This window comes from Macaca mulatta, chromosome 7 (assembly GCF_049350105.2).
Source record: "Macaca mulatta isolate MMU2019108-1 chromosome 7, T2T-MMU8v2.0, whole genome shotgun sequence".
Classification (NCBI taxonomy): domain Eukaryota; kingdom Metazoa; phylum Chordata; class Mammalia; order Primates; family Cercopithecidae; genus Macaca; species Macaca mulatta.
This window is the reverse complement of record NC_133412.1, coordinates 138,980,200-139,007,046: the sequence shown is the minus strand read 5'-3', so window position 1 is coordinate 139,007,046 and position 26,847 is coordinate 138,980,200. Positions and strand designations below refer to the sequence as shown.

Genomic DNA, 26,847 nt, shown 5'->3' with positions numbered 1-26,847 from the left:
TTTGTCCTACCATCTTCTACAACTTTCCCCTCTTCATCAAACCCGGCATCAAAACACAGGTTCAACTGTTTCTTTAGGGTTTTCTTTCCTTAAGAAGTCCCCAGTATTACAAAAAACTTATATTAAATAAATGTGTTAGCATTTCTGTTGTTCCTGTCTTTTGTTACAAGGGTCCCAGCCTACAACTCTAAGACCAGTAGAAGGAAAAGCCATTTTTCCTCCCCTGCATGCCTGCATGTGTCTCTGCTCTTTGAAATCTCTTTTGAATCCATCGTAACATCATACTATTTCTTGTATTAAGTTAAATAAAATTATTGACATGTTCATTTTATATTTATATAAGTTATGTTTACTTTCTTAAAAAAAATTTTCTTTTAGCAGCTTTAGACATCTTCCAGCGATGTGCAGAGTGGACTCACCTGACAGACCAAGAGAAACTGCGCTCCCGGGGAAGAGAAATGCATCTCCAGGAAGCTGAAGCCCCAGTATGTAAATTGTTGGCTCCTGGAGAGGAGCCTGAGGTAGTGTAATGGTTAATATTGAGTGTCAGTTTGATTGTACTGAAGAATGCAAAGTATTGTTCCCGGGTGTGTCACTGAGGCTGTTGCCAAAGGAAATTAACACTTGAATCAGTGGACTGGGAGAGGCAGACCCACTCTCAATCTGGGTGGACACCATCTAATCAGCAGCCAGCACAGCTAGGATAAAAGCAGGCAGAGGAACGTGGAAGGGCTAGACTGGCTGAGTCTACTGGGCTTCATCTTTCTTCCGTGCTGGATGCTTCTTGCCCTCGAACTTGGGACTCCAAGCCCCTCAGCTTTTGGACTCTTGGACTTAGACCAGTGGTTTGCCAGGGGCTCTCAGTGGCCACAGACTGAAGGCTGAACTGTCGGTTTCCCAACTTTTTTTTTTTTTTTTTTTTTTTTGAGAGGGAGTCTCTCTCTCTCTCTCACCAGGCTGGAGTGCAGTGGCACGATCTTGGCTCACTGCAAGCTCCGCCTCCCGGGTTCGAGTGATTCTCCTGCCTCAGCCTCCCGAGTAACTGGGACTACAGGCACGCGCCACGAGGTTTCACCATGTTGGCCAGGATGGTCTTGATCGCTTGACCTCGTGATCCGCCCCCCTCAGCCTCCCAAAGTGTTGGGATTACAGGCGTGAGCCACCGCGCCCTGCCGGCTTCCCTCCTTTTGAGGTTTTGGGACTTGGACTGGCTTCCTTGCTCCTCAGCTTACAGACGGCCTATTGTGGGACTTCACCTTGTGATCATGTGAGTCAATTCTCCTTAATAAACTCCCTTTCATATATACATCTATTCTATTAGTCCTGTCCCTCTAGAGAGTCCTGACTAGTACAGGTAGCAATAGAACATTATTGACTGTTTCTCTAGTTTTTTTTTCCCCCTATCTCCACCAATTCTGTATTTTGTTTTGTTTTGTTTCGTTTCATTTGTTTCTTTTGCATGTGGCTGAGAAGTCATCCCCCAGTGGTGGCAACAACAAGCAGGAATTTGGTTTTACAGTCTGATCATGTAACGGTTTCTATAAATGGATTAATATGTTAGATAAATCTGTTTTCTGTTAAATCAAAAGATGACAGAGAATCTGGTTGGTTAGTCTTATTTGTTTATCGATTTGTCTATTTTGAGCTCAAAGACGTTTGTGCGCATCGGGAAGGAGAGTAGCCCTTTGATATCTGTGCCAGTGAGGTTTTGTGTTTCTGTGCCTCCTGTCTCTTAACCTGAGGCTAAAACTGTAGAATTGAAGCTCTAAGCTCCTTTGTGGCTAGACATCTATTTCTGCAGTTCAAGCCTTTACCTCTTGTTGTGTGAGTATAAAATCTTTTCCTACCTCAAGAGAGTATTAATAAATTAAATTTTGGTTTCTTAAAGAAGCTCTATTCTGATTGACTTAAAGACATAAATAAGTGCTTTTATAAACTGAATATTCCTAAAATTTTAATAAACTGAGGAGATTGGATTTCTAATACTTTAAATGTACTACACTAAAATATGCTTGCAGAAACAAATTCAGAAACCCTTTAAGAATGCAAGTAATTTTTTTTTTTTTTTGAAACAGGGTCTTGCTCTGTCCCTCAGGGTGGAGTGCAGTGGGACAACCATGGCTCACTCCAGCCTCACCCCTGGGTTCAAGTGATCTTCCCATCTCAGCCTCCTGAGTACCTGGGACTACATGTGCATGCCAACTACACCCAGTTTTGTTTTAATATTTAGTAAAAATAGGTCTCTCTATGTTGCTTAGGCTGCTCTCGAACTCCTGGCCTCAAGCCATCCTCCTGCCTCAACTTCCCAAAGTGCTAGGATTATAGGCAGGAGCCACCCTGACCACCTTCCATCTTTTTTTTTTTTTTTCTTTGAGAGACAGGGTCCCATTCTGTCACCCAGGTTGGAGTTCAGTGACATAATCATAGCTCTCTGCAGACTTGAACACCTGAGCTCAAGCCATCCTTCCGTTCTGGCCTCCCAAAACACTGAGATTATAGGTGTGAGTCACTTCACCCTGCCCAAATTCACATAATTACAGCAAATCTTTGGCAAATAAGGCTACAGACAGTTCCCGATTTACCATGGGTTGATTTGGGATTTTTCAACTTTACAATGGTGCAAAAGTGATATTCATTCAGTACACTCCTCAGTTTCAATGGAGTTACATCCAAATAAACTCATCTCAAATTGAAAATATTGGCTGAGTGCTGTGGCTCATGCCTGTAATCCCAGCAGTTTGGGAGGCCAAGGTGGGCAGATTGTTTGAGCCCTAGAGCTCAAAACTAGCCTGAGCAATATGGACAAGCCCCATATCTACAAAAAATACAAAAATTAGCCAGGCATGGTGGCATGCGCCTGCAGTCCCAGCTACTCAGGAGGCTAAGGTGGGAGGATCCATTGAGCCCAGGAGGTCAAGGCTGCAGTGAGATGATTGCACCACTGCACTCAGCCTGGGCAACACAGCAAGACCCTGTCTCAAAAAAAAAAAAAAGAAAGAAAGAAAGAAAAAAGAAAGTATCATACATTGGAAGTGTTTTTGGCTTACAGTACTTTCAATTTACAATGGGTTTATTAGGACATAACTCCACCATAAATCAAGGAGCACTTGTAGTTTAATATGTTTTGTTTAATAAAATAGTTATGTCTTCTCTGATTTATCTGTGTTGACTATAATAGAAGCATACATTTTATTCTACTTGGCTTTGCTTTGTCCTATGGTTATCAGGTTACTGATCAAACACACAAACATTATTTGTACATAATGTAAATTGGTGTCCAACAAAATTGAATCATGATTTCCAAAACTTTATTTCAAGAATAATTATGTTTCATAGCCTGCCAACTTAAAGATAATTTCCAAGATCCTTAGGTAGCTGAAAAACCTTGAACTGGTATTAAATTGAGTTATTTATTAGATATGTAGAGAATATCCACATAATTTCTAAGCAAGATAGACTACTGTACCATATAATAAATTAATTATAAGCTCTAGAGGGGCTATATCTATGAGTAATATTAATGAACATGTTCACTTTTGCCACTTTAAGAACATGTAAAAGAGATGTGCATGGCTGTAGAAAATTGTTTCAAGCTTTTCTAGTTTGCTGTAATGCTCGTGTATTGCAGGAAGTTCTCAATTATCCATCCCACACTCACTTTTCTCTGTAAGTGAGAAGTTAGTTACTTTGTTTAAAAGTTATGATTAATGAGTGGTTGCCACTAAGAAGCAATAGTGACAGGGAGATCCAACTGCATATGTGTTTTGATATTTCATGGAAAAAGAGCAGCTGTCCTCAAATTTTTTGGTCTCCAAACCATTTTACACCCTTGGGACTTGTTACAGATCTCAAAGGTTATCTATGTATGTAGATTATAACTATCGATATCATATTAGAAATTAGGCGGATCACGAGGTCAGGAGATCGAGACCATCCTGGCTAACACGGTGAAACCCCATCTCTACTAAAAAAATACAAAAAACTAGCTGGGCGAGGTGGCGGACGCCTGTAGTTCCAGCTACTCGGGAGGCTGAGGCTGGAGAATGGCGTAAACCCGGGAGGCGGAGTTTGCAGTGAGCTGAGATCTGGCCACTGCACTCTAGCCTGGGGGACAGAGCTAGACTCTGTCTCAAAAAAAAAAAAAAAAAAAAAAAGAAATTAGAGCTGAGAATTTTTTAAATATTGGTTTATTGTCTAATTTGAGAATAGCAGTGATGAACAAATTGCATGTTTGTATAAGTAACGTGATAGAATTATTTTAAAAATTTGTTTTGAACTTTTGGACCTGAGATTGGTCCTTATGTCGTGCGTCAGTTTGTCCCAGAATACAAAAGAGCATAAGGAAAGACCACAGTTGGAATGTGGATTCAGCTTGGCCTTTGTGGATGATAGCTCAGTCTGAAAAGAAGTGATGAAATGTGTTAAAATCTTAGGAAAGTTCATTCTATTTTGATGGGTTTGCTTCCCTGGTTTACTGATGAATGCCTTTGTTTACAATATAAATGGTAATTCTTCACTTTCTGTGAAGAATACTATGCTTACTTTACAAAATTAAAGTGAAGAATTCTTTCTGCCTAGAGAGAAAACATTCTGTGTCTTACCAGAATAATTTTCTGTCTTTTACGATGACTTTATAATGTCTTTGGTTATTTAAAGAGAAGAAAATCCTCATTTATGAAAGAGGTAAGAGTTTTTTCTAACTCCATTGCTGTTAGTATACATTTTTAAATGTTTTATTGTCACTTTAATTAAATAGGTAACCGAATATTGCTTCTTAGGTATCCATAGCCTCTCTTAAGCAAGTGTCTACACTTTTCTGACAACTTTTAAAAACTTTGCCTTCCCCAAATACGATCCTAAATGTAGAAAAAAACCATAAAACTTTCAAGATTTTTTTACACCTGAAACCATCTTTGAGATTTCCCAGAAAGCTCCTGGGAAAAAAAAATGACAAAGTTTTCTCTTTTACTTTATAAAAAGAGAAATATTAGAAATAAGTGGGTTTGTCTGATGTGAGTTTCATGGGAAGAGATATCAGAAGAGACATTCAGCCTGCCCCAGGTGAAATCTGGATAAGTTAAATGAATACTTCAGAAATTGTATGATTTATGAGAAGTCCCTGAGGATTTGTCAATGTTCTTACTTTTTTAGCCTATGTTTTCACCTCAGGGAAAACACTGATCAAAACTCTTAAGAAATGGTTTCTTTCAAGTTTTTCTGTATTTATTAGTATCCTGGCAATGTTTTGCCTGCTATTCGACAATAGCAGTATAGCGTATAGTATTATTAGTTGTAAACTCAGTTATTATTTGAAATGCTAACTTAGCCAAAACCTTACTTCTTTAATTTGAATCTAGAGGATTCTAGATCATTAATTCTCAGCTGGAGATATACATCAGTCTTACCCATGGAGTATGTTTAAAAATATAAAATAGAAGAATGTAAGCAAGAGGACCAACTAGACCAATGAGTCAATGAAGAAATTAAGAAGGAAATTTTAAAATTTCGTGAATCATGAAAATAGAAACACAACATGCCAAAGCCTATGGAATATAGCAAAAGCAGTATTAAGAGGGAAGTTTATAGCAATAAATGCCATAGGTTCAAATAAACAAGCTAATCTACATCTCAAGGAAGCAGAAAAGCAAAAACAAAGCAAACCCAAAGTTAGTAGAAGAAAAGAAATAATAAAAATCAGAGGAGAAGTGAACAAAATTGAGACAAAAAAATACACAAGATCAATAAAATGAAAAGTTAATTTCTTGAAAAATAAATAAAATCAACAATCCATTAGCTAGACTATCCAAGAAAAAAAGAGAAAAGACCCAAATAAATAAAATCAGGAATGAAAGAGAAGACCTCACAACTGATACCACAGAAATAACAAAGGATAACTTGAGACTATATGAACAACTATATGTCAACGAATTGGAAAACCTAGCAGAAATGGATAAATTCTGGGTCACAAGCAATCTACCAAGATTGAACCAAGAAGAAATAGAAAACTTGAACAGATCAATTAAAAGTAATGAGATTGAATCAGTAATAAAAAGTCTCCCATGAAAGCAAGCCCAGGACCTGATGGCCTCACTGCTGAATTCTACTAAACATTTAAAGAACTAATACTAATTCTTCTCAAACTCTTGCAGAAAATTGAAGAGGAGAGAATTATTTCAAACTCAATGTATGAGGTCAGCATTATCATGATACCAAAACCAGACAAATATACAATAGGAAAAGAAAACTATAGGCCAATATCCCTGATGAACATAGATGCAGAAATTCTCAAAAAAAAAAAAAAAAAAAAAGAACTACCAGCACATTAAAAGATCATCCACCCTGGTCAAGTGGGATTTAACCCAGGGTGCATGGATGATTCAACATACACAAATCAATAAATGTGATACATCACATGAATAGAATGAAGGACAAAAACTGATCATCTCAATTAGATGTAAAAAACACATTTGATAACCTTCAACATACCTTCATGATTTAAAAAAAAACTCTCAACAAACTAGTTATAGAAGGATCATACCTCAACACAATAAAGGTCATATATGACAAGCCCATAGCTGTACAGAATGGGGAAAAGCTGAAAGCTTTTCCTCTAAGACCTAGAACAAGACACGGATGCCCACTTCATCCTAGTAATGAAAGTCCTTATGCAATTAGGCAAGAGAAAAAAATATTCATCATAGTAGTGAAAGTCCAGGGCAACTAGGCAAGAGAAAAAAATAACAGGCACTTTAATTGAAAAGAAAGAAGTAAAATGATCCTGTTTGCAAACAACATAATTTTACATATAGAAAACCCTGAAAGTTTCACCAAGAAAGCCTCTTAGAACTAATAAACAAATTCAGGAAAGTTTCAGGATACAAAATCAACATATGAAATCAGTCACATTTCTATACACCAACAGCAAACCAGCTGAGAAAGAAATTAAGAATGCAATCACATTTAAAATAGCTATTAAAAAATTAAAATATCCAGAAATAAATTTAACCAAGGAGGTGAACTATTTCTATAAGGAAAAGTATAAAACATCAATGGAAGATATTAAAGAGAATACAAACAAATTGAAAAACGTACCATGTTCATGGACTGGAAGGATTAATGTTGTGAAAATGACTATGCTACCAAAAGTGTTCTACAGATTCAATGCAATCTCCTTCAAAATTCCAATGGCATTGTTTACAGAAATATAAAAGGCAATTTTAAAATGTATATGGAACCACAAAAGACCCCAAATAGCCAAAGCAATCCTGAGCAAAAAGAACAAAACTGGAGGCAACATGCTACTTGACTTCAAAATACACTACAAAGCTATAATAACCAAAAGGGCATGGTGTGGCATAAAAAGATACATATGGAACAAAATAGAGATCCCAGAAATAAATCCATGTATTCACAACCAATTGATTTTCAACAAAGGTGCTGAGAACATTCAGTGGGAAAAAGATAGCCTATTCAGTAAATGGTGCTGAGAAAACTGAGTATCTATATGCAGAAAAATGAAACTAGACTCCTATCTCTCAATAAATCCATCTACAATAAATCAACTCAAAATTGATTGAAGATTACATGTAAGATGCAAAACTATGAAACTACTAGAAGAAAACATGGTGGAAATGTTTCGAGACATTGATGTGTACAAAAATTTTATGGAAAATACATCAAAAGCACAAGCAACAAAAGTAAAAATAGACAAATGGAATTATATCAAACTAAAAAGATTCTGCATAGCAAAGAAAACAACAGAGTGAAAAGAGAACTTGCAGAATGGGAGAAAATATTTGCAAACTATTCACCTGACAAGGGATTAATATTCAGAATATACAAGGAACTCAGACAACTTAGCAAACAAATCAGATTTAAAAATAGACAGATTTTAAGATGTACTGAATAGACATCTCTCAAGAGAAGATATACAAACAGCCAGTAGGTGTATGAAGAAATGTTCAACATCACTAATCATCAGAGAAATGCAAATTAAAACCACAATAAGATATCATCTTGTCCCAGTTAGAATGACTGTTATCAAAGACAAAAAATAACAAATGCTGGAGACGATATGAAGAAAGGGGAACTCATACATACACACTGTTGCTAGGAATGTAAACTAGTATAGCCATTATGGAAAACAGTATGGATATTGCTCAAAAAACTAAAAATAAAACTACCATATGAGCCAGTAATTCCACTGCTGGGTATATGTTCACAAGAAAGGAAATCAATATATCAAAGAGATATCTGCACTACTGTGTTTATTGCAGCACTATTCACACTAACCAAAGTTTGGAAGCAAGGTAAGTGTCCATCAACAGATGAATGGATAAAGAAAATGTGGTACATATACACAATGGGATATTAGTCAGCCATAAGAAATAATAAAATTCTGTCATTTGAAGCAACACGGATGGAACTGGAAGACATTATGTTAAGCAAAATAGCCCAGGCACAGAAAGACAAATATTCCATGTTCTCACTCATATATGAGAGTGAAAAATGTGGATTTCATAGCAGTAGACAGTGGAATGATGGTTGCCAGAGGCCAAGAAGAGTGGGAAGAGGAGATAAAAAGAGGTTGGCTAATGGGTACAAAAGTACAGTTAGATAATAGGAATAAGTTCTAGCATTTGATAGCACAGTAGGGTGACTATAATTAAGAATAATTGATTAGAGTGTACCCAAAACAAAGATCTAGCCAATCAAGTCTCTGTGTGCCTGGAGAGACTGGGCAGTTTGACCCTTAAGCCTGAATATTCAACCATCCTACTCTTTGAAGCAGACACAACTGCTCTGCATCAGACTGTCACCACATTTGGGTCTCTCAAAACCATTCAAATTCCTGAGCACTTGATGGCTCATGCTAGTTCATCAAATATTGAGCCTTTCCTGGAGAAAAGAGGCTGTATCCCAATGCAAGAGCAGAATCCAGCCTCACAGCTGTCCCTCTCAGCAAATAGCTCCTTGGAAGCAAATCTGCCAGTGGTTGTCTGGACTGGCTCACCCAAAAGCAGACCTTGGAGAATAGTCAGACTTCTATCAGAGCCTGCAGTTTCTTCAGTAATGTCTGGGAAAACCTAAAGGGCTTAGAAAACTGGCTCCTCAAGAGTCAGCAACAGGAATTTCCTGAAAAACCAAGTTATCAAAAGTGTAATAGCCATTCCACTACCAGTTCTTTCTCCACTGAAACTGAAGATCAAGAGCTTCCTGATCAAGATGGGACAGACCTATCAGATTGGTTGGTGACTCCCTAGGAACCCCAGAAGCTGGAGAAGCTTGAGAATGGCAGTCGTGAAACCAATGAGAAGTTTAAGCACTTGTGCCAGTCCTACAATGTGAATGATTGACTTGTCAAGACCAACTCCCATACCAACTGTCAGGGCAACAAGCCCAAGGGGGTGGAGATTGAAAACCTGGGCAATCTAAAGTGCCTGAATGACCACTTGGAGGCCAAGAAACCATTGTCCACCTCAGCATGGTTACTGAAGATTGGCTTGTCCAGAAGCATCAGGATCCATGTAAGGTAGAGGAGATGTGCAAAGCCAATGAGCCCTGCACAAGCTTTGCAGAGTGTGTGTGTGATGAGAATTGTGAGAAGGAAGCTCTGTGCAAGTGGCTTCTGAAGAAAGAAGGAAAAGATAAAACTGTGATGCCTGAGGAACCAAAACCTGAGCCTGAGAAGCATAAAGATTCCCTGAATATGTGGCTCTGTCCTTCTAGAAAACAAGTAACAGAACAAAGGCACTAAAGGTAATGGTTCCTTGTAGAATTTCTGATTCCTTCCAAGTCATAAAGAACAGCTCTTTGTCAGAGTGGCTTATCTGGCCGCCATACAAAGAAGGAAGTCCCAAGGAAGACAGAGCTGGCAAACTGAAGCTTAAAAGCCCCATGACCACTTCCTGGTGTCCGTTTAACACAGCTGACTGGGTCCTGCCAGGAAAGATGGGCAACCTCAGCCAGTTATTCTCTGCTGAAGACAAGTGGCTGCTTGGAAAGAAGGCCCAGGAAGTATTACTTAATTCACCTCTATAGGAGGAACATAACTTCCCCCTAGACCATTTCAGCCTCCCTGCAGTTTGTGACCTTTTTGCCTGTATGCAGCTTAAAGTTGATAAAGAAAAGTGGTTACATCAGATTCCTCTGCAGATGTGAAGGAATGGACAGCAAGAGTTGAGCAGCTTTCTGCGGATCATCGCACATCATGAGCTGAATGACTACAGGTTGCCAAATCATTGTTTCTGGGTCTGACCAGTGAGCTTAGTTCTTCTCCTGCCTAATTTTGTACTAGTGTAGTGAAGTGAGTCATGAGATTGAGTTACTGTTTAAAAGAAAAACGCCGTTTAGCAATGCTGAGGTGATTCAGTTCCTTCCTTCTTACAGAAGTATTAATCCATCCTACACTAGAAATGCAGCATCTTGGTGGACTGGTCTTTTTCACAAGCCTCCAAGTCTCCTTAGATTGGGTTGTTACTAAAAGTATATTAAAGCACTCTAGTCTTAAAAATGAAATATTTCTGTAATCAAAGTGTATTGATGTATTCTAAAGGTAGTAAACTTCCCTAACTTTTAATTGCCCTATAGATGCTTCTCTTGCTGTGGGTTTTCTTCTGTTAGTGGTCTAAACTAATGATTTTTCTGTTCTGTTGACATATTGTATATTTTACACAAAAAATTAACCTGGCCAATGGCAATTACCAAAAATATATATTAACGATCTTGGCAATTTTTGACATCAACTACCAAACATTTTGGCCTACATGCTAGTTCTACATTATTTTTCATCTTCACTTGAAAGAAACTCAGCTATTGTCTTTATTTCTTTATGTAAATGTTATTAAAGTATCCAGTGAGCTCTTTTAGAAGGGCTCTGTATTATTTCAAGACTATTTTCAGGGTAGTTCTGGCCTTTCAAAATATTCTACAAACCTACAGAGTTTAAAAGAACCTCAGTACCAACTAAGCAAATAGGTAAGACGTTGGAAATGTGGTCGAGTACTTGAACCATTCAGTATCGTAGGGATTTGGGGTGCATCCTGTGTAAATGGAAGCCGAGCTTGACACATCTGGTGCTTTTAACTAGGAATAAAGTTGTCCTCTCACTGCAAGTACGGTATACCTGTACCTCCAAAAGTACAACACAGTGACATTGTTGTGAACAGACCCTTTTCAACACTTGTGCCTTGGGGTGTTCATTGAAGCTTTATGAAAACTACTGATGTTTTTTCAATATCCTTAAAGTTATGTCCATGCTTTAAAATGTCTCTGTAAGAGAGAAGAGGGGTTTATAATGTTTTTAAATTCTCTAAGATATTTTTGCTGCTTTCCAGACTTTGAAACTATTAAACTTCTTAACTGTCTACGTTATTAGAAATACTTCTGGGGAAACTTCATGGTCCCACAATGTCATTGCCATACAGCTTCACTAGAGTTCTTTGAACCACAGCTGAAAAGAGCTTTGTATTATTTTTTAATCCCCTCCCCAGATATAATTTAGAACTATTATAATAAAGGTGGTGGGTAAAAACAACTTAAGGAGCCTTTCTAGTTACCTTAAGTTGCAGCTAACTCTGTAGTTTCTTTTTTGAGGCCTAACAAACATACTGTATTTTGCATTATCAAAATGTAATTTACATTACTCACTATGTTAATGAGTACATAAAACATTCTTTTGCATTGATGCATTTTGTATCTGCCTTCATTAAAAGCAAAACAGCCCTTAAAAAAAGAAAAAAAGAAGAAATTAACCACAGCCATATGTCTTTGTTACCTACAAATGGTTTTTGTTTTACTCTAATACATCCCTGAGGTGATGCTATAAAGTGAAGGCCAGAGTTTATGTCTTAAATAAAGCTTCCCGGAAAAGGACTATACTAGGTACTTCAAACTATTGACATTTCAAAGAACAGACTCTTGGGTACAGTCTTTTGACGTAACATAACTTACACAACTTTCAGACTGCACCTGTGGGCTAAGGCATGATTTCTAGAACTCTTTTTAGTTGAGAAGCAGACAGCTTCACGAGATTGCTAACCCAAGATCCAGAGGAACAAGAATTAATTATAGGACTGAATATACTGATAAGGGAAATTTTATTGGGATTATCTGGAATATTGTTGTTTTTGTTTTAATGTTCTGTTTTCTGAGTCTATAAGAAAGCCATTTCCCTCTCTTCTCACACTTCTTTAACCCATGACAATTAAGTAAACTCTGCTTTTGTAAACTGAAATTAAACAGATTTTAGACAATTCCTGCTTACAGAGCACAGAGAAGTCACACAGACCTGTGCCCACCAGTGTCCTACCCCAAGCCAAAACCACCACCAGTTTGACTGCTCACACATTTGCCAGCAGGGTCCTGAACAGCTGCATTGCCTCTGCCACTGTGGTGAACGCCTGCAGGGAGGCAGGCACCCCAGCACCTGTGAGCACCCTGCCACAGCTGCCACTACTGATGCTGCTGGCATGTGTGAATGAGGAAGGATCCTGTTGTCACTACACTAAGAAATGCTTTGGTTGACACTACCCATTGGAGTGCAGTGACCAGCAGTGTTGGAGTACCTTGCTCCCCACCCCCAACCAGCAAAGTAGATTCCTAATCTCAAGGAGCCAGAGAACAAATTTGGGGCCCAATACAAGTCCCCCAGAGTTAGAGTGTGCAATCTCAAAGTTAGGATCTGAGTGTTGGCCACCTAAAATCTTCCAGAAACAAAGCCAGTTGGCTGAATCCACCTTACACCGAAATCAAACCCTCAAAGTCATCAAATAGGATAAAGGAAAGAACAAAAATTCAAAGGTCAGCAACCTCAAAGGTGGAAGGAACATAAGCCCACAAAGATGAGAAAGAATCAACACAAGAACCCTGACAACTAAAAAAGCCAGAGGGTCTTCTTTCCTCTAAACAACTATATCACCTCTCTAGTAAGGGTTTTGAACCAGGCTGAGATGATTGAAATAACAGAAATAGAATTCAGAATATGGACAGGAATGAAGATCATTGAGCTACAGGAGTACATTGAAACCTAATCCAAGGAAGCTAAGAATCATGATAAAACAATGCAGTAGCTGACAGATAAATAGCCAGTATAGAAGAGAATGTAACTTGCTTGACAGAGCTGAAAAACACACTACAATAATTTTATAATGCAATCACAAGTGTTAATAGCAGAATAGATCAAGTAGAGAAAAGAATCTCAGTGCTTGAAGCCTGGCTTTCTGATAATAGACAATCAGACAAAAATAGAGAAAAAAGAATGAAAGGGAACAAACAAAACCTCCAATAAACATGAAATTATGTAAAGAGATCAAATCTATGACTCATTTGTGTCCCTTAAAGAAATAGGGAGAGTGTAAGCAGCTTGAAAAACGTATTTCAGGATATCATTCATGAGAACCTCCCCAACCTAGCTAGAGAGGCCAATGTTCAAATTCAGGTAATGCAGAAAGCCCCCCAAGATACTTCACAAAAAGATCATCCCCAAGATACATAATCATCAGATTCTCCAAGGCTGAAATGAAAGAAAAATTGTTAAAGGCAGCTAGAGAGAAAGGTCAGGTCACCTACAAAAGGAAGCCTATCAGACTAATGGTGGACCTTTCAATAGAAACCTCCAAACCAGAAGAAATTGGAGGCCAATATTCAGCATTCCTAAAGAAATAATTCCAACCAAGAATTTCACATCCAGTCAAATAAAGCTTCATAAGCAAGGAGAAATAAGATTTGTTAACAACTTCAGTAAAGTTTTTAAACAACTTTAGTAAAGTCTCAGGATACCAAATTAATGTATAAAAATCACTATCTTTCCTGTACAAGCAAATGCTGAGGGACAAGCAAATGTTGAGGGAATTTATTACCACCAGACCTACCTTACAAGAGCTCCTGAAGGAAGCACTGAATATGGAAAGACTGTTACAAGCCACTACAAAAACACACTGAAGTACACAGACTAGTGATACTATAAAGTAACCACATAAACAAGTCTGCAGAGTAGCCAGCTAACATCATGACAGGATCAAATCCACACATATCCTTGTGTGGATATTCAATAATAACCTTGAATTTAAATGGGCTAAATGCCTCAATGAAAAGACATAAATGGCAAGCTGGATAAAGAACCAAGACCCATTGGTATGCTGTCTTCAAGAGACCCACCTCACATGCAATGACAACACAGGCTAAAAATAAAGGGATGGAAACAAATCTACCAAGCAAATGGAAAACAGAAAAAGACAGGGGTTGCAGTCCTAGTTTCAGACAAAACAGACTTTAAACCAACAAAGATAAAAAAAGACAAAGAAGGGCGTTACATAATGGTAAAGGGTTCAATTCAACAAGAATACCTAACTATCCTCAATATATATGCACCTAACACAGGAGTAGCCAGATTCATAAAGCAGGCTCTTAGAGGCCTTCAAAGAGACTTAGACTTCCACACAATAATAGTGGGAGACTTTAACATACCACCACCAATATTTGACATATTATTGAGACAGAAAATTAACATAGATATTCAGGACCTGAGCTCAGCACTGGATGAAATGGACCTGACAGACATCAACAGAACTCCCCAAAACAACAGAATATATATTCTTCACATCACCACATGGCACATACTCTAAAATAGATTACATTATTGGAAGTAAAACACTCCTCAGCAAATGCAAAAGAACTGAAATCACAACAAACAACCTCCCAGACCACAATACAATCAAATTAGAAATCAAGACTAAGAAATTCACTCAAAACCATACAATTACATGGAAATTGAATAACTGCCCCTGAATGACATTTAGGTAAATAACGAAATTAAAGCAGAAATCAAGAAGTTCTTTGAAACTAATGAGAACAAAGATGCAACATACCAGAATCTCTGGGACACAACTAAGGCAGTGTTAAGAGGGAAATTTATAGCACTAAAAGCCCACCTCAAAGAGTTAGGAAGATCTCTATTTAACAACCTAACATCATAACTAAAAGAACTAGAGAACAAAGAGCAAACCAATCTGAAAGCTAGCAGAAGACAAGCAATAACCAAAATCAAATCTAAACTGAAGAAGACTGAGATGCAGAAAATCATTCAAAGATCAACAAATCCAGGAGCTGTTTTTTTTTGAAAAAAATAATAGAATAGATAGACCACTGGCACACTAATAAAGGAGAAAAGAGAGAAGATCCAAATAAATACAATCAGAAATGAGAAAGGGGATATTACCACTGAGTCCACAGAAATACAATAATCATCAGAGAATATTATGAACACTTCTATGCACATAAACTAGAAAATCTAGAAGAAATAAATACATTCCTGGACACATACATCCTCCCAAGACTGAGCCATAAAGATATTAAATCCCTGAACAGACCAATAATGAGCTCTGAAATTAAGTCAGTAATGGCCCACCAACCAAAAAAAGCCCAGGACCAGATGAATTCAAAACTGAATTCTACCAGATTCTACAAAGAATTCTACAAAGAAGAGCTGGTACCATTCCTACTAAAACTATTTCAAACAATTGTGGAGGAGGGACTCCTCCCTAACTTATTCTATGAGTCCAGCCTCACCCTGATTCCAAAACCTAGCAGAGACACAACAAAAAAAGAAAACTTCAGGCCAGTATCTTTGATGAACATTGATGCAAAAATCCTCAGCAAAATACTGGCAAACCAAATCTAGCAGCTCATCAAAAAGCTTATCCACCACAATCAAGTAAGCTTTATTCCTGGGATGCAAGGTTGGTTCAACATACACAAATTAATAAACGTGATTCACCACATAAACGGAACCAAAACCAAAAACCACGTGATTATCTCAATAGATGCAGAAAAGGCTTTCAATAAAATTCAACACCCCTTCATGTTAAAAACTCTCAATAAATAGGTATTGAAGAAACATGTGTTGTGCACATGTACCCTAGAACTTAAAGTACAATTAAAAATAGTTTTTTTGAGCGGGGACCGGGCACAGTGGCTCATGCCTGTAATCACAGCACTTTGGAAGACCGAGGTGAGTGGATCATGAGGTCAGGAGTTCAAGACCAGCCTGGCCAAGATGGTGAAACCTCCTCTCTACTAAAAATACAAAAATTAGCTGGGCATTGTGGCAGATGCCTGGAATCCCAGCTACTCAGGAGGCTGAGGCAGAGAACTGCTTGAACCCAGGAGACGGAGGTTGCAGTGAGCCGGGACTGCACCACTGTAATCCAGCCTGGGTGACAGAATAAAACTGTCTCAAAAAAAAAAATTTTTTTTTCAAGAAACAGATTTGAAATATCTGATTCTCATTCAGTTCCCAGAATTCAGAAACTCTTAAAGAACCTCCTTACTTTTCATGGCAATATAGCTATTTGCATAATTTTGGTAGGAATTGGTCCTGCTTTTCACCAGAATGTAATTAAACAAATTGAGAGTGAAATCAAGGCCTTGTCTGAAGTGTCATATCTGAGAATGGTGCTCATTTAATCAGATATGCCCACCAGTTTGCTTTAAGAAACAGAAATTGGTTATACTTAGAGAATCAGTGCCTACAAAGCCCTCCCAGGAAAGCTGGCCTGGTTCCTGGCTGACAGAGTCCCTCGCTTTCAGAGGGTTAGAAAGGTCATTTTCTAGTAAACCAGTAACTTTAGAATATTCAGGGACCATAAGAAAAACGGATTTCACCCAAATTCATAGGTTACTGCAGGTGAAATTTGGTATAGAGAGTTTCTTGGAATTGATTTCCTAGCCTCAAGATAGTATATAGTAAAGGCTTTTAAACCCATCTGAGATTTTTATGAAAACTCCCAGACATAAGTTAATTTTGTGGCATTAGTTGTTGCTCAGTACTATATAGCTCAAGATTTGCAAAGATTGGCAAACTTAAGAGAAACGATATGCTAATTAACATCCTTGCTGCATCTATGTAAACAATCAGGCTAAACCTAATTGAAATCAGCCTTATTTTGTGATCAAGAAGTCTTTCTTTGAGATTATGTAATCACAAGGAGGGGAAGGAGATTGTTAGAAAAAAATTGTGAAAGACTTTGAAATGTACTAAAAGCTACCAAAGAGATTACTGGATGTTTTTATTGGAAAACTATGCGTTGTCTAGAGTATACCACTTTGGCTTACCTAATGCTGTGTGGTTTAGACCTCTCATATCTTTGAGCTATTTTATGACTCTGTAAGTTATAAAAATAAAATTATAACAAAGCAAACAATTTTTGTCTATAAACATGCAAATTAGTTCTGTCTGGTGGAGAAACAATTGATTCCCACTCCACCCCAACAATTATGGAAAAAGCCAATTTTGCATTTATTTGTAAATTCATTTCATGACCTACATATAGCTCTGCTCTTTGAATTCTCCTTTGAACTACTTGTAACATCTTACTGATGTCCTCATGAATTAATAAGTTAAATAAAATATTTGACATATGTTTACTTTGTATATTTATTTGACAGTCATGGTTTTATCTTAAAACTTAAAAAAGTATCCATTAACAAGTTAAATTTGTTTTGTTTTTGTGGTGTAAACTCCATTATATTTATTATTTATATATAATTATAAAAACATTGCATTGTCAACAGTTAACTGGTTGACATAATGTTAGTTTAATAGACACTCAATTGAGCATTTATTAAATTTTGCTTCCTATCTTGGAATTAATAATTTAATTTTAGGTTTCTAACATTCTTGCAGGTACTTGAAAAGTTCTTAAGCTGTAAGCACTGTAACTGTGGGGTAAAAATCAATAAAATAACTGTGTAGTCACTCAATAAATACTTGTTGAATAAACGATTGAATTACGAATAATATCTATCATTTTGGCAGCATTTCCCAAGTGCCATACATTTATATATACACCAGAAATAAAAAATACAAGATGAAAAATAAACTAGATAGTAAGATTTGTTGGAAATTATTATTGTTATTATTATTATTGCAACAATGGCAATATGGCAATAATAATGGGCTAAAACAGGTTGAATATCTTACCTGCAATTGCACAGTTCTAAGTGCCAGAAGCAATATTTGAACCCAGTTTTCTGACCATAGAGTTCATAGTTCATACCTTTTCACTACCCAGGATATGGTCTTGAGTCTTGTGCCTCTTTGAGGAAATCCCATCATGGTGAGTCATATTTTCTTTTTTTTTTTTTTTTTTTGGTTCTTCTACTCTCAAGCCCCATTATCCTTGTTCTTGGCTAAGGAGACATCTCACTGGAAAGCACAGCACTCACAGGCCTTGGGTTTCCAGTTCTGCCAGCAGGACAACGTAGCCCTTTCAGAAGCTACGTATTCTTGAGCAAGTTACTTAATATCTCTATTAAAATAAGAATATTAATAACATCTTACCCTAAGGGTGTTGAGAAGGAAAATGACATAATGAAGTAACAAGCTTGGCACTGTTCCTGGCACAGAGTAAGTGCTCAGTAAGCAGTGGTCCAGGTCATAGTTGCTTCCAGATTCCTGCTCCTCTCTGGCTACTCTAAAGCCTCTGAACTTCAGCCAAGGGCGGCAGGGATTAGGTTAGGAAGGAAGAAATGGTAGTGAGAGGACACAATTTGCATAAGCCTTTACATTTTATGAAAACTCTTTTTATTCCACAATGGAACAAGTCTTTTGAAGCAAGGCAGTACAACCTAGAGACAATTTAAACAAATTCCAGTTGGAGAGTTACAAGGGAGATTGCAGAAGGAAACTGGAGTCAAGCCTTAATGGGTCCAAATCCCAGTGGCCCTGAGCCAAGCAGGCTCCTGATTGCACTGAGCTCAAATCCTTCTCCAGGCCACAGAAATAAAAGGGAAGTGAGGAGAGGAGACCACAGGGCATTTGGGGGCCCAACTTAGGCCAAGCCAAAAACTCGGGTCTGGGTCCCAGTCTTTATTCTTGAGGAAGTTATTTGTCAGCAAATGGAGGAAAACCTGGGAGGGGCTTGTGTTGTTGGAAAAATATGTTAGTTTCTAATGCACACAAAGTCCCGAAATAAAGCTGAGCAAAGCAGCCACTGTGTCTCCCATTGCTTTCGTAGATCCCCATGGCCTTCATCACTGAGTTCTGCACAAAGGGGGCTCTAGGTATGTGCCGATTTCCTAAGGAAGATATACCAGACTGAAGCAAGAAAAGCAGGGTAGGTAGGGGTCTTAACTCACTTCTGAATGAGTGTGATTGTGATCTGCACTGTCAAAGCACGGGTCTTGCTCCATTCAATAACCACCTCCAAAAACAGTTTGGGGCTGTACAGGAGGGGCTGTGGAGAGGCGGGAGAAGTCATCATTACAGGTACAGAATTGGACTCTAACTTTAACCACAACCTCCAGTGAGGTCTTCCAGACCCGCCAAATCTCACAACCTCAGTTGAGACTTGGCCTTGAAAATGCGTCCCTGGCAGCTACAGTGTGGCACAGAGAAGAAGCCTGGGCTTTGTTTGCCTTTAACAAAACACCGGGTTGAAACCAGCCACTTACCCGCAGAGTAACTTCATTTGCTTAACATCTCTAAGCCTCAGTTTCTTTGTTTCTAAATTAAGGTTAATAGCATAGATCCCATAAGGTTGTCATAAGGATTAAATGAGATAAGTGGGAATTAAAAACACTTGCCTTGCAAGGTGTTTTAAGATTAAATAAGATCATGTATGAAAATCCAAGCCTGGCATTAACAGGCCCTTAATTGTGGCTGGGTTGGTTTGGGGGGGGGGGGCTATAAATCACCCCCTCTCCTTTTCATGATCTGCGCAAGTGAGATACAGAAAAAAAAAACGGAGTCTAAAAGATTAGCTTTGGAACCAGTAGAGACAGATAAGAGAAGAGGCATTGGCCTGCAGACAAGGGGGCTTCCTAACATTTTACCTTGGAATCAGCAGTGTCTCTCCAGTGCTGTTTCCTCCTAAGGAGTAGAGCTAACATTTCTTCATGGAAGCATCAGGACCGGGGAGTTAGATTCTTCCTGGCAATAAGTATATAATACCTCTCCAGCAGATGGCACATATTATTAAAAACATCCCGCTGTTATATACCGGTATGAACTTACCTTCTTAATTCAAGTCCTAACCCTTCAACTTGTGGTCTTGAAATATTTACATCACTTATCCATGTGTTAACATCTTAACAAGGAATTCTTCACAGATCAGCTTTTCAGAGAAGCACAGGATCCGTGAGTGATCAATTTCTTTTCCCCACACTTAAGCCACATCCACAGATTTTCTATTTTCATCACAACACTATAAATATCACAGTAACATTTTAAGTATATCCTTAGGTTTTTCTCTCCTCATCTGCTGTCCCTAAGGAGCAGGTGGGGTGCAAAAGAAAAGATGGAAACCACGCTCAAGGAGCCCCAGCCTCCTCTGCTCTCTTCAATAAATGCTGATGTCCTGCCCATAAGCCTGGCACTGGATTGGAACTGACTCCTGGTCCTATCAATTTCAACTTTCTACTTAATACTATATTATGTCAAATCTTCTAGGCTTCCTTTAAAACTCTGGATGAGCATGGGAGCTCAGACACACACATACACACTTGTACATGCACATGCATGCTCACATCCACTCACATTCACCCCTCAGTCTCAGCAGGTGATGTCTAGATGACGTCTCATGTTTCATACAGACAATAGGAATCACCATCTGGAAAGTCCTTCAGAGTCACACATTCAGAGCTACAATCCACCCACATCCACGTGCATTCTCTCTTCCTTTCCCTCTCCTATAATAAAGAAGTTCAATCAAAGCAATCTGAGGCAAGTTCTCTTACCTATTTTTGGATGACATCATCCCCTCCTTCTCAGGAATCTTTACTTTTCAGTGATTCTTTTTCTCTTTTGTACATGCAAGATCTATATTTCCATTGAATTTTCATGAAGAATGTACTCCCATTAAAAAAAAAACCTCTCTCACCACATCCTCATCAGTCAACTAGCACCCAGCCTCTCTCCTCCCTGTCACAGCCAAGTGTCTCAAAAGTGTCATCCAGCCACACTGACAACATCTGCTCACCTCTCACTCAGTCCTCAGACCACCCCAATCTGACTCTTTGCTCCATCAAAAAAAAAAAAAAAACCAAGGCTACCAATGATCTCCAAGTTGCTAAATCCAGCAGTTTCCAGTCCTTGCCTCAGTTATTCTCCCAGCAGCGTTTCAGAATTTGAAGACTCCCTTGGATACCTCAAGGCAACCAATGTCACAGCCTTGCCCCTGAATTGATCCTGACTTGGTTCTCCAAGCTCAAGAGGGTTTCCATCATCTAACCAGCTACCAGAATTCATCTGGAGTCACCCACAACACCTCTTTCCCTCTTACCCTCTATATCCAATTTGCCAGCAAGTATACTGTTTTGCTTTTGAAATATTTAAGTTGATCTATTTCCCTCCATTTCACTGCTATCCCTCTCCAAGCTACCATTTTCTTTCACTTGGTCAACAACACTGACTTCTTAAGCAGTTTTCCTCACAGAGCCTTCTGTCCTGAATGAACAGAAGGTGAGTGGTATTTTTTCAATGCAAATTTGATTTCCTCTCTCTCTCTCTACCCCCTCCCATCCCACCCTTCTTAAAACTCTTCAGTGGTTTTTTTATTGCTCTTAGAATCTAGATCCAAATCCTTAACATGGCTCATAAGATCCAACAAGGCCTGGCCCCTGCAGGGCCTCCATTTGTCTCACAGTTTGTGTGGAGCTCCGCTTGAAGTTGTGCAGTGCACAGCTTGCACAGCTGTATACCTAGGATCTGGGCCCTGACCTATCTCTCGAGTCTCATTTCTACCTCTCTGGCCCTTCTACTCTGTACTCAGCCACATTCTCATTTCTCAAATGTGTCCTGCTCACTCCAGGCAACAGTGTTCTTCATTACCTAGTACACTCTCTTCCTCTCTCCCAAATTCTTCTCTCGGATAATTTTCAACCAAAAGTCACTTCCTCAGGGTAGCTGTTAGTATTGATCACAGTCCCAGCAAGAAACAGACAGCATACTCCAAGAGGGCGAGTGAAGGGAGTTTAATGAAGGGGCATGTAACAGCGTCTGGACAGGGTCAATGGAGACCAGCAAGGGCTGGAGAAGTACCCTCAGCTGGACCCTGTTGCCACCCCTGGGTCTGAAGGAGCAAGAGGAGGACATTGCGGCTGTAGGAGAGGGGTCTTCTGACAGCAGCTGTGACCCCCAGAAGAGGAACACAACACTGCTAAACTGTAGCCCAACGGGGAGGAGGCTGGGCTAGAAACACTTCCACCCCTCCCCTTCCACTCTCTGATCTCCCGCTGGTGTCTCCCATTGGCTAAACCCACGCAAAAGTCAGAGGGCAAGGGAACCCACTGTGGCTCTCTAGGGGTCAGAGTAACTAGAAGAGGTTGCTGTGACCTGGAGAGCAAGTGGAGCATATTGTGCCTACCTTCTCTCTTCCCCCTCATTCAGCTCTCTTTGATATATGCTGCTTTAACACAGTACTGTCTTCCTTCATAGTTATTCTCCCCATTTGTAATTATGTTTCCTATGTTTCCTATTAACATCAAATTATTATCAAGTAATTCTTAATTATTTGATACAGATAGTTCTTCATATCAGATGATGGGCACGATGCGTTCATAAGCTCATGAGGGTAGGCACCACTTGGATTCCCAGTGCCTGGCACAGTGTCTAGTGTGGAGCTCTGCAAACATCTGTTGAATGAATAAACATCCTCATCAACTGCTGATTTTAGAATGTTTATATACTTTGGCCCACGTTTGTGAAGACTAAGGAAAGCCTGGTGTTAATGGGAAGGGCAAGGCCCTGGGCGAGGCAGACAGCACAGATGAGGATCCTCATCGTAGTGTCAGAGAGGTCCAGAACCTTCACTCCACATTCAGTCAAAAGTCTTAATGAAGCCTCTGGACCAAAGCTCCGGCTTTTCTCCTGCCCCATAGACAGAAATAGTGAGAGGTTCCAACTGGACAAGGGGCCAGATGGGGCAATAAATGGAAATACAAAACAAATGAAATACATCAGAACTTAGAGTTAAGCAATCCATGTCCTCCCCTGCTCTGATGCTTACTTTGCTCTGACACTTACTTTGCTGTGTAACTTTGAGTAATCATGCAACACCCTGGCTCTCAGTTTCCTCGACTGTCAAACAGGAATAATGTCTAAACTTTCCATTATGGTTGCTGGGAGTACCATATGAGGACGTGTGTTCTGTGAAATGTAGTTTATAAATTCTTAAGCACTGAACAATTCATCCCGCAGTTTCAGAGGCACATAAGATGATTCTAATAAAGCTCATTTTCTAATTTTTGTTTGGGGAGGGCACTCATTCTGGAAGCAAAATATTCACCACAGATACTCCCGAGCCTCATGGAACCTCCATTCACCAGGGCGGTTCCTCAGAGTGGCCCTGCCTAGTGACAGTTGGAATAATTATTGTAAGCACATAAACCCCTCCCTCCAAAATCAGAAAAGTCTCTTGCTGCTTCTCACCCCCTTCCTCAGCCTGAGAGAAGCTCCCAATGGCCAATCAGAATCATCACCCCTAGTTTTCTATAAGTACACACATGAGAAAGATACAGAGTGACTCATGCCTGTAATCCCAGCACTTCGGGAGGCTGAGGCAGGCAGATCATGAGGTCAGGAGTCTGAGACCAGCCTGGCCAACATGGTGAAACCCATCTCTACTAAAGACACAAAAAATTAGCCAGGCATGGTGGTACATGCCTGTAATCCCAAGTACTCAGGAGGCTGAGGCAGGAGAATCACTAGAACCCAGAAGGCAGAGGTTGCAGTGAGCTGAGATGGCACCATTGCACTCTAGCCTGGGTGATAAGAGCAAAACTCCATTGAGAAAGAAAGAAAAAAAGAAAGAAAGAAAGAAAGAAAGAAAGAAAGAAAGAAAGAAAGAAAGAAAGAAAGAAAGAAAGAAAGAAAGAAAGAAAGAAGGAAAGAAAGGAAGAAAGGAAGGAAGGAAGGAAGGAGACCTTGCCTCAGTTTCCCCATGGATCACTTGCTACATATTTATGAATGTGTAGTTAGGAATGTGTGATGTCATTATTTCCAAGTATGTGGTTTTAGCTTGCAACAATGACACATTACCCTAATGTGTGCTTCCTTCTAATGGATAATTATCCTTGATCCCTGTAATCATGACATAATATCTCTGAGGCAGAAGTGTTCTTATTTTCCTTTTCTTCTTCCTTTTTCCTCCTTAGGTTCATCCTTCCTGTGGATTTCTGATATCTCCTAAACTCATTGTGGATTTCCTTACCTCTCCAAACGGATGGCTCAGTGCCATTAGCTTTGTAATTTCATCTTTGAAAAATCTAATCTTTGTACTCCCTTCTCTGCTTTCCTTAACTTTTTAATAACACAGACTTGTCAGAACAGAAATTGCTTCTGGCCTGGAACAGGCTGTGCTATCAATGGCATGTATATTGCTGAGGCTGGGGTGGCTTCACTTTGACTTGACACAAACCCAATCAGGATATGAGACCTCTGAAGATATTCATCTTTATCTGAGGTCTCACAGTTGTTAGGCAAGTGGGAACGATATTGATGTCTGTATACCGCCTTGTCGTTCACACCAAAAAGAGAGAAAGAAAGAGAGATTCCTGACATTTATCTCTTAAACAAGACATGTGAGCAGTCAGACACTGTCTGACAGGACAAATATTTACTGTGCCTGCAAACAGCGGGCACAGTAAATATGCCCAGATGAATATGAATATGGCTGGACTGAATGCCAGTCCAGCCAAGGCAAAGACTCTGACCCGAGCTGATCGACGTTCAACGGAGACACCAGGTCCCAAAGGCTGAGGATTAAGGACATCAGTTAACATTGAACCATGCACAAGATTTGTCTTGTTGGCCCTAGATCAAAACTGAGCATTTTATTTTCATTTCCTGGATTCTCCGTGGGCTCATATTCTTTAGGGCAAGTAGCTGTGGGACCTTTTCATTCCTGCAAACTCTGTCTCCAGGCCGATCTTTCACCCGGCAGTCAGAAGGATTATAGGACTGCGGAGTTCTTCTGAAGATTTGCTAGCTCTCCTCCAAAAGGAAAATTAGACTCCTGAAGATCCACATCGCCGCTAAAAGTAAGCAAGGAGATGAGAGACCCGTCTGGGGATTGTGGCTAGAAAAAGCACTCGAGGCATTTTTGCAGCAGAGTCCTGAACAAACCACCGAGGAAAAGGAGGGGCGAGAATTTCCACTAACAAGCTTGACAGTTTTTCTGTAGCTCATAGAGAAGTCGTGCTTACTTCAGCAGCATTATTTTTTTAGACAGAAATGTCTGATTAGCAACCTCCTAGAGTGATGGTGCTTAATTGACACTGGCCACAAAGGCGTTTGAGAAGTTTTATCCCCTGCCTTTCATATAAAATACTTAAAGTTCTGCTGGTGCAGGCAATATTTGGGAATAAGTCTTTATCTCTCCGCTCCGCTAGCTTCCCAGGTGACCTTCCTTTCCAGGGAAGCCATATGCTGCTTGCTTCTGATGCTCCCTGGTTTGATTCCATTGAGTAAGCTGTTTAAACTCTCATGCCTCAGTCTCCTCGACTACCTGAGATGTTGGGGAGGAATTAAATGAGAACGTGTGTCTAAAGCTTTTCTACGGCCTGAGATTTTTGAAGCAGGCACTCATTACATGTTAACTCTCATAGTTATTATCATTTTGACAAATGTCAGGCTTGTCTCAGCTAAGCTGAGGAGTTGAGGCTTTCTCCCTGCCTTGGTCAGGATAATGAGGGCTGGGTGTGGCAGACACGATAATAGCCCCCAAAAGATGTTCATGTCCTAATCCCCAGAACCTGTGAACGTTACCTTATATAGCAAAAGGGTCTTTGCAGATGTGATTTAGATGGGGGGATGATCCTGGATTACCCGAGTGTGTCTAGTGTCATCACAGGGGCCTCACAAGAGGAGGGAGCAGGGGTCAGAGTCAGAAGACAGGATGACAAAGCAGAACTCAGAGAGGAGAGATGATCCTACACTGCTGGCTTTGAAGACAGAGCAGGGGGACACAAGCCAAGGAATGCAGGAAACCTCCAGGAACTGGAAGAGGCAAGGAAACGGAATCTCCTCTACGGCTTCCAGAAGGAACACAGCCCTGCCAAGACCTTGATTTTAGACCAGTAAGACATCTGACCTCCAGAATTGTAAGATAATAAATTTGCATTATTTTAAGACACTAAGTGTATGGCAATTTATTCCAGCAGCCCGAGGAAACCAATGCACTGGGTAACAGTAGAGACCTGTGGGTCCCGTCAGGAACAGAGGCAAGAACACAAAGGAAACTCTAGAGGGATGGCCTTGGGGACATGGACTCCACCCCACAAGAGGGCTCCTTGCAGACGCCTCAGCCCTGCAGGGAAGAGAAACTACTATCCCTCCTGGAAAGCCTTGGCATCAATGACGCTTGCCTCAAGGCCTCGAGGGGTGAACAGAGGGGCTGGAGGACACGCTCTCCATAGGGAGGTTCCAAAGTGGAAGATGGGAAGTGAGAATGAATGGCTATTGGAGGACAGGGCTGCTGGCTGCTGTCTCCTCAGAGAACTGCAGAGGAAGGGCCATGATGGAAAGGTGTGGCCACAGCGGCGGGCTCGGTTTCCACAATCTGCTTAGGCCCTCCTGCAATAAGGATGCTATTTTCACACAGGGCTTATGAGACTCTGTCTCATCTTTCCATAGACTTTGTGCTTTTTTCATTTCCCCTACAGGCCGGCACTCAAAAATACGTAATGGATGAATACATGAATGAATGAATGAATGAACCAACAAGTAAAAAGAGCCCAGATGTTATGACAAAATATCACCATTTCTCTTGGCTCGGAGGTGGGAGTACGGGGTTGGGAATGGGAAGGAGACTGGGAAAAGATCCTTTTCTTCCTTTTAATCTTCCTAGG

At 39.8% G+C, this 26,847-nt stretch overlaps 1 long non-coding RNA gene and 1 pseudogene across 1 annotated transcript; both read left to right on the top strand.

The window, feature by feature from the left end:
* The first annotated feature begins 899 nt into the window (after positions 1–899).
* LOC144330308 (uncharacterized) lies at positions 900–26,125 on the top strand. The gene is made up of 3 exons (XR_013396359.1): positions 900–1,267; positions 19,017–19,115; positions 24,154–26,125. It is a non-coding gene; the product is annotated as an uncharacterized LOC144330308 (long non-coding RNA).
* On the top strand, positions 8,686–10,270 carry LOC712679 (nuclear receptor coactivator 4 pseudogene; annotated as a pseudogene).
* Positions 26,126–26,847: the final 722 nt, after the last annotated feature.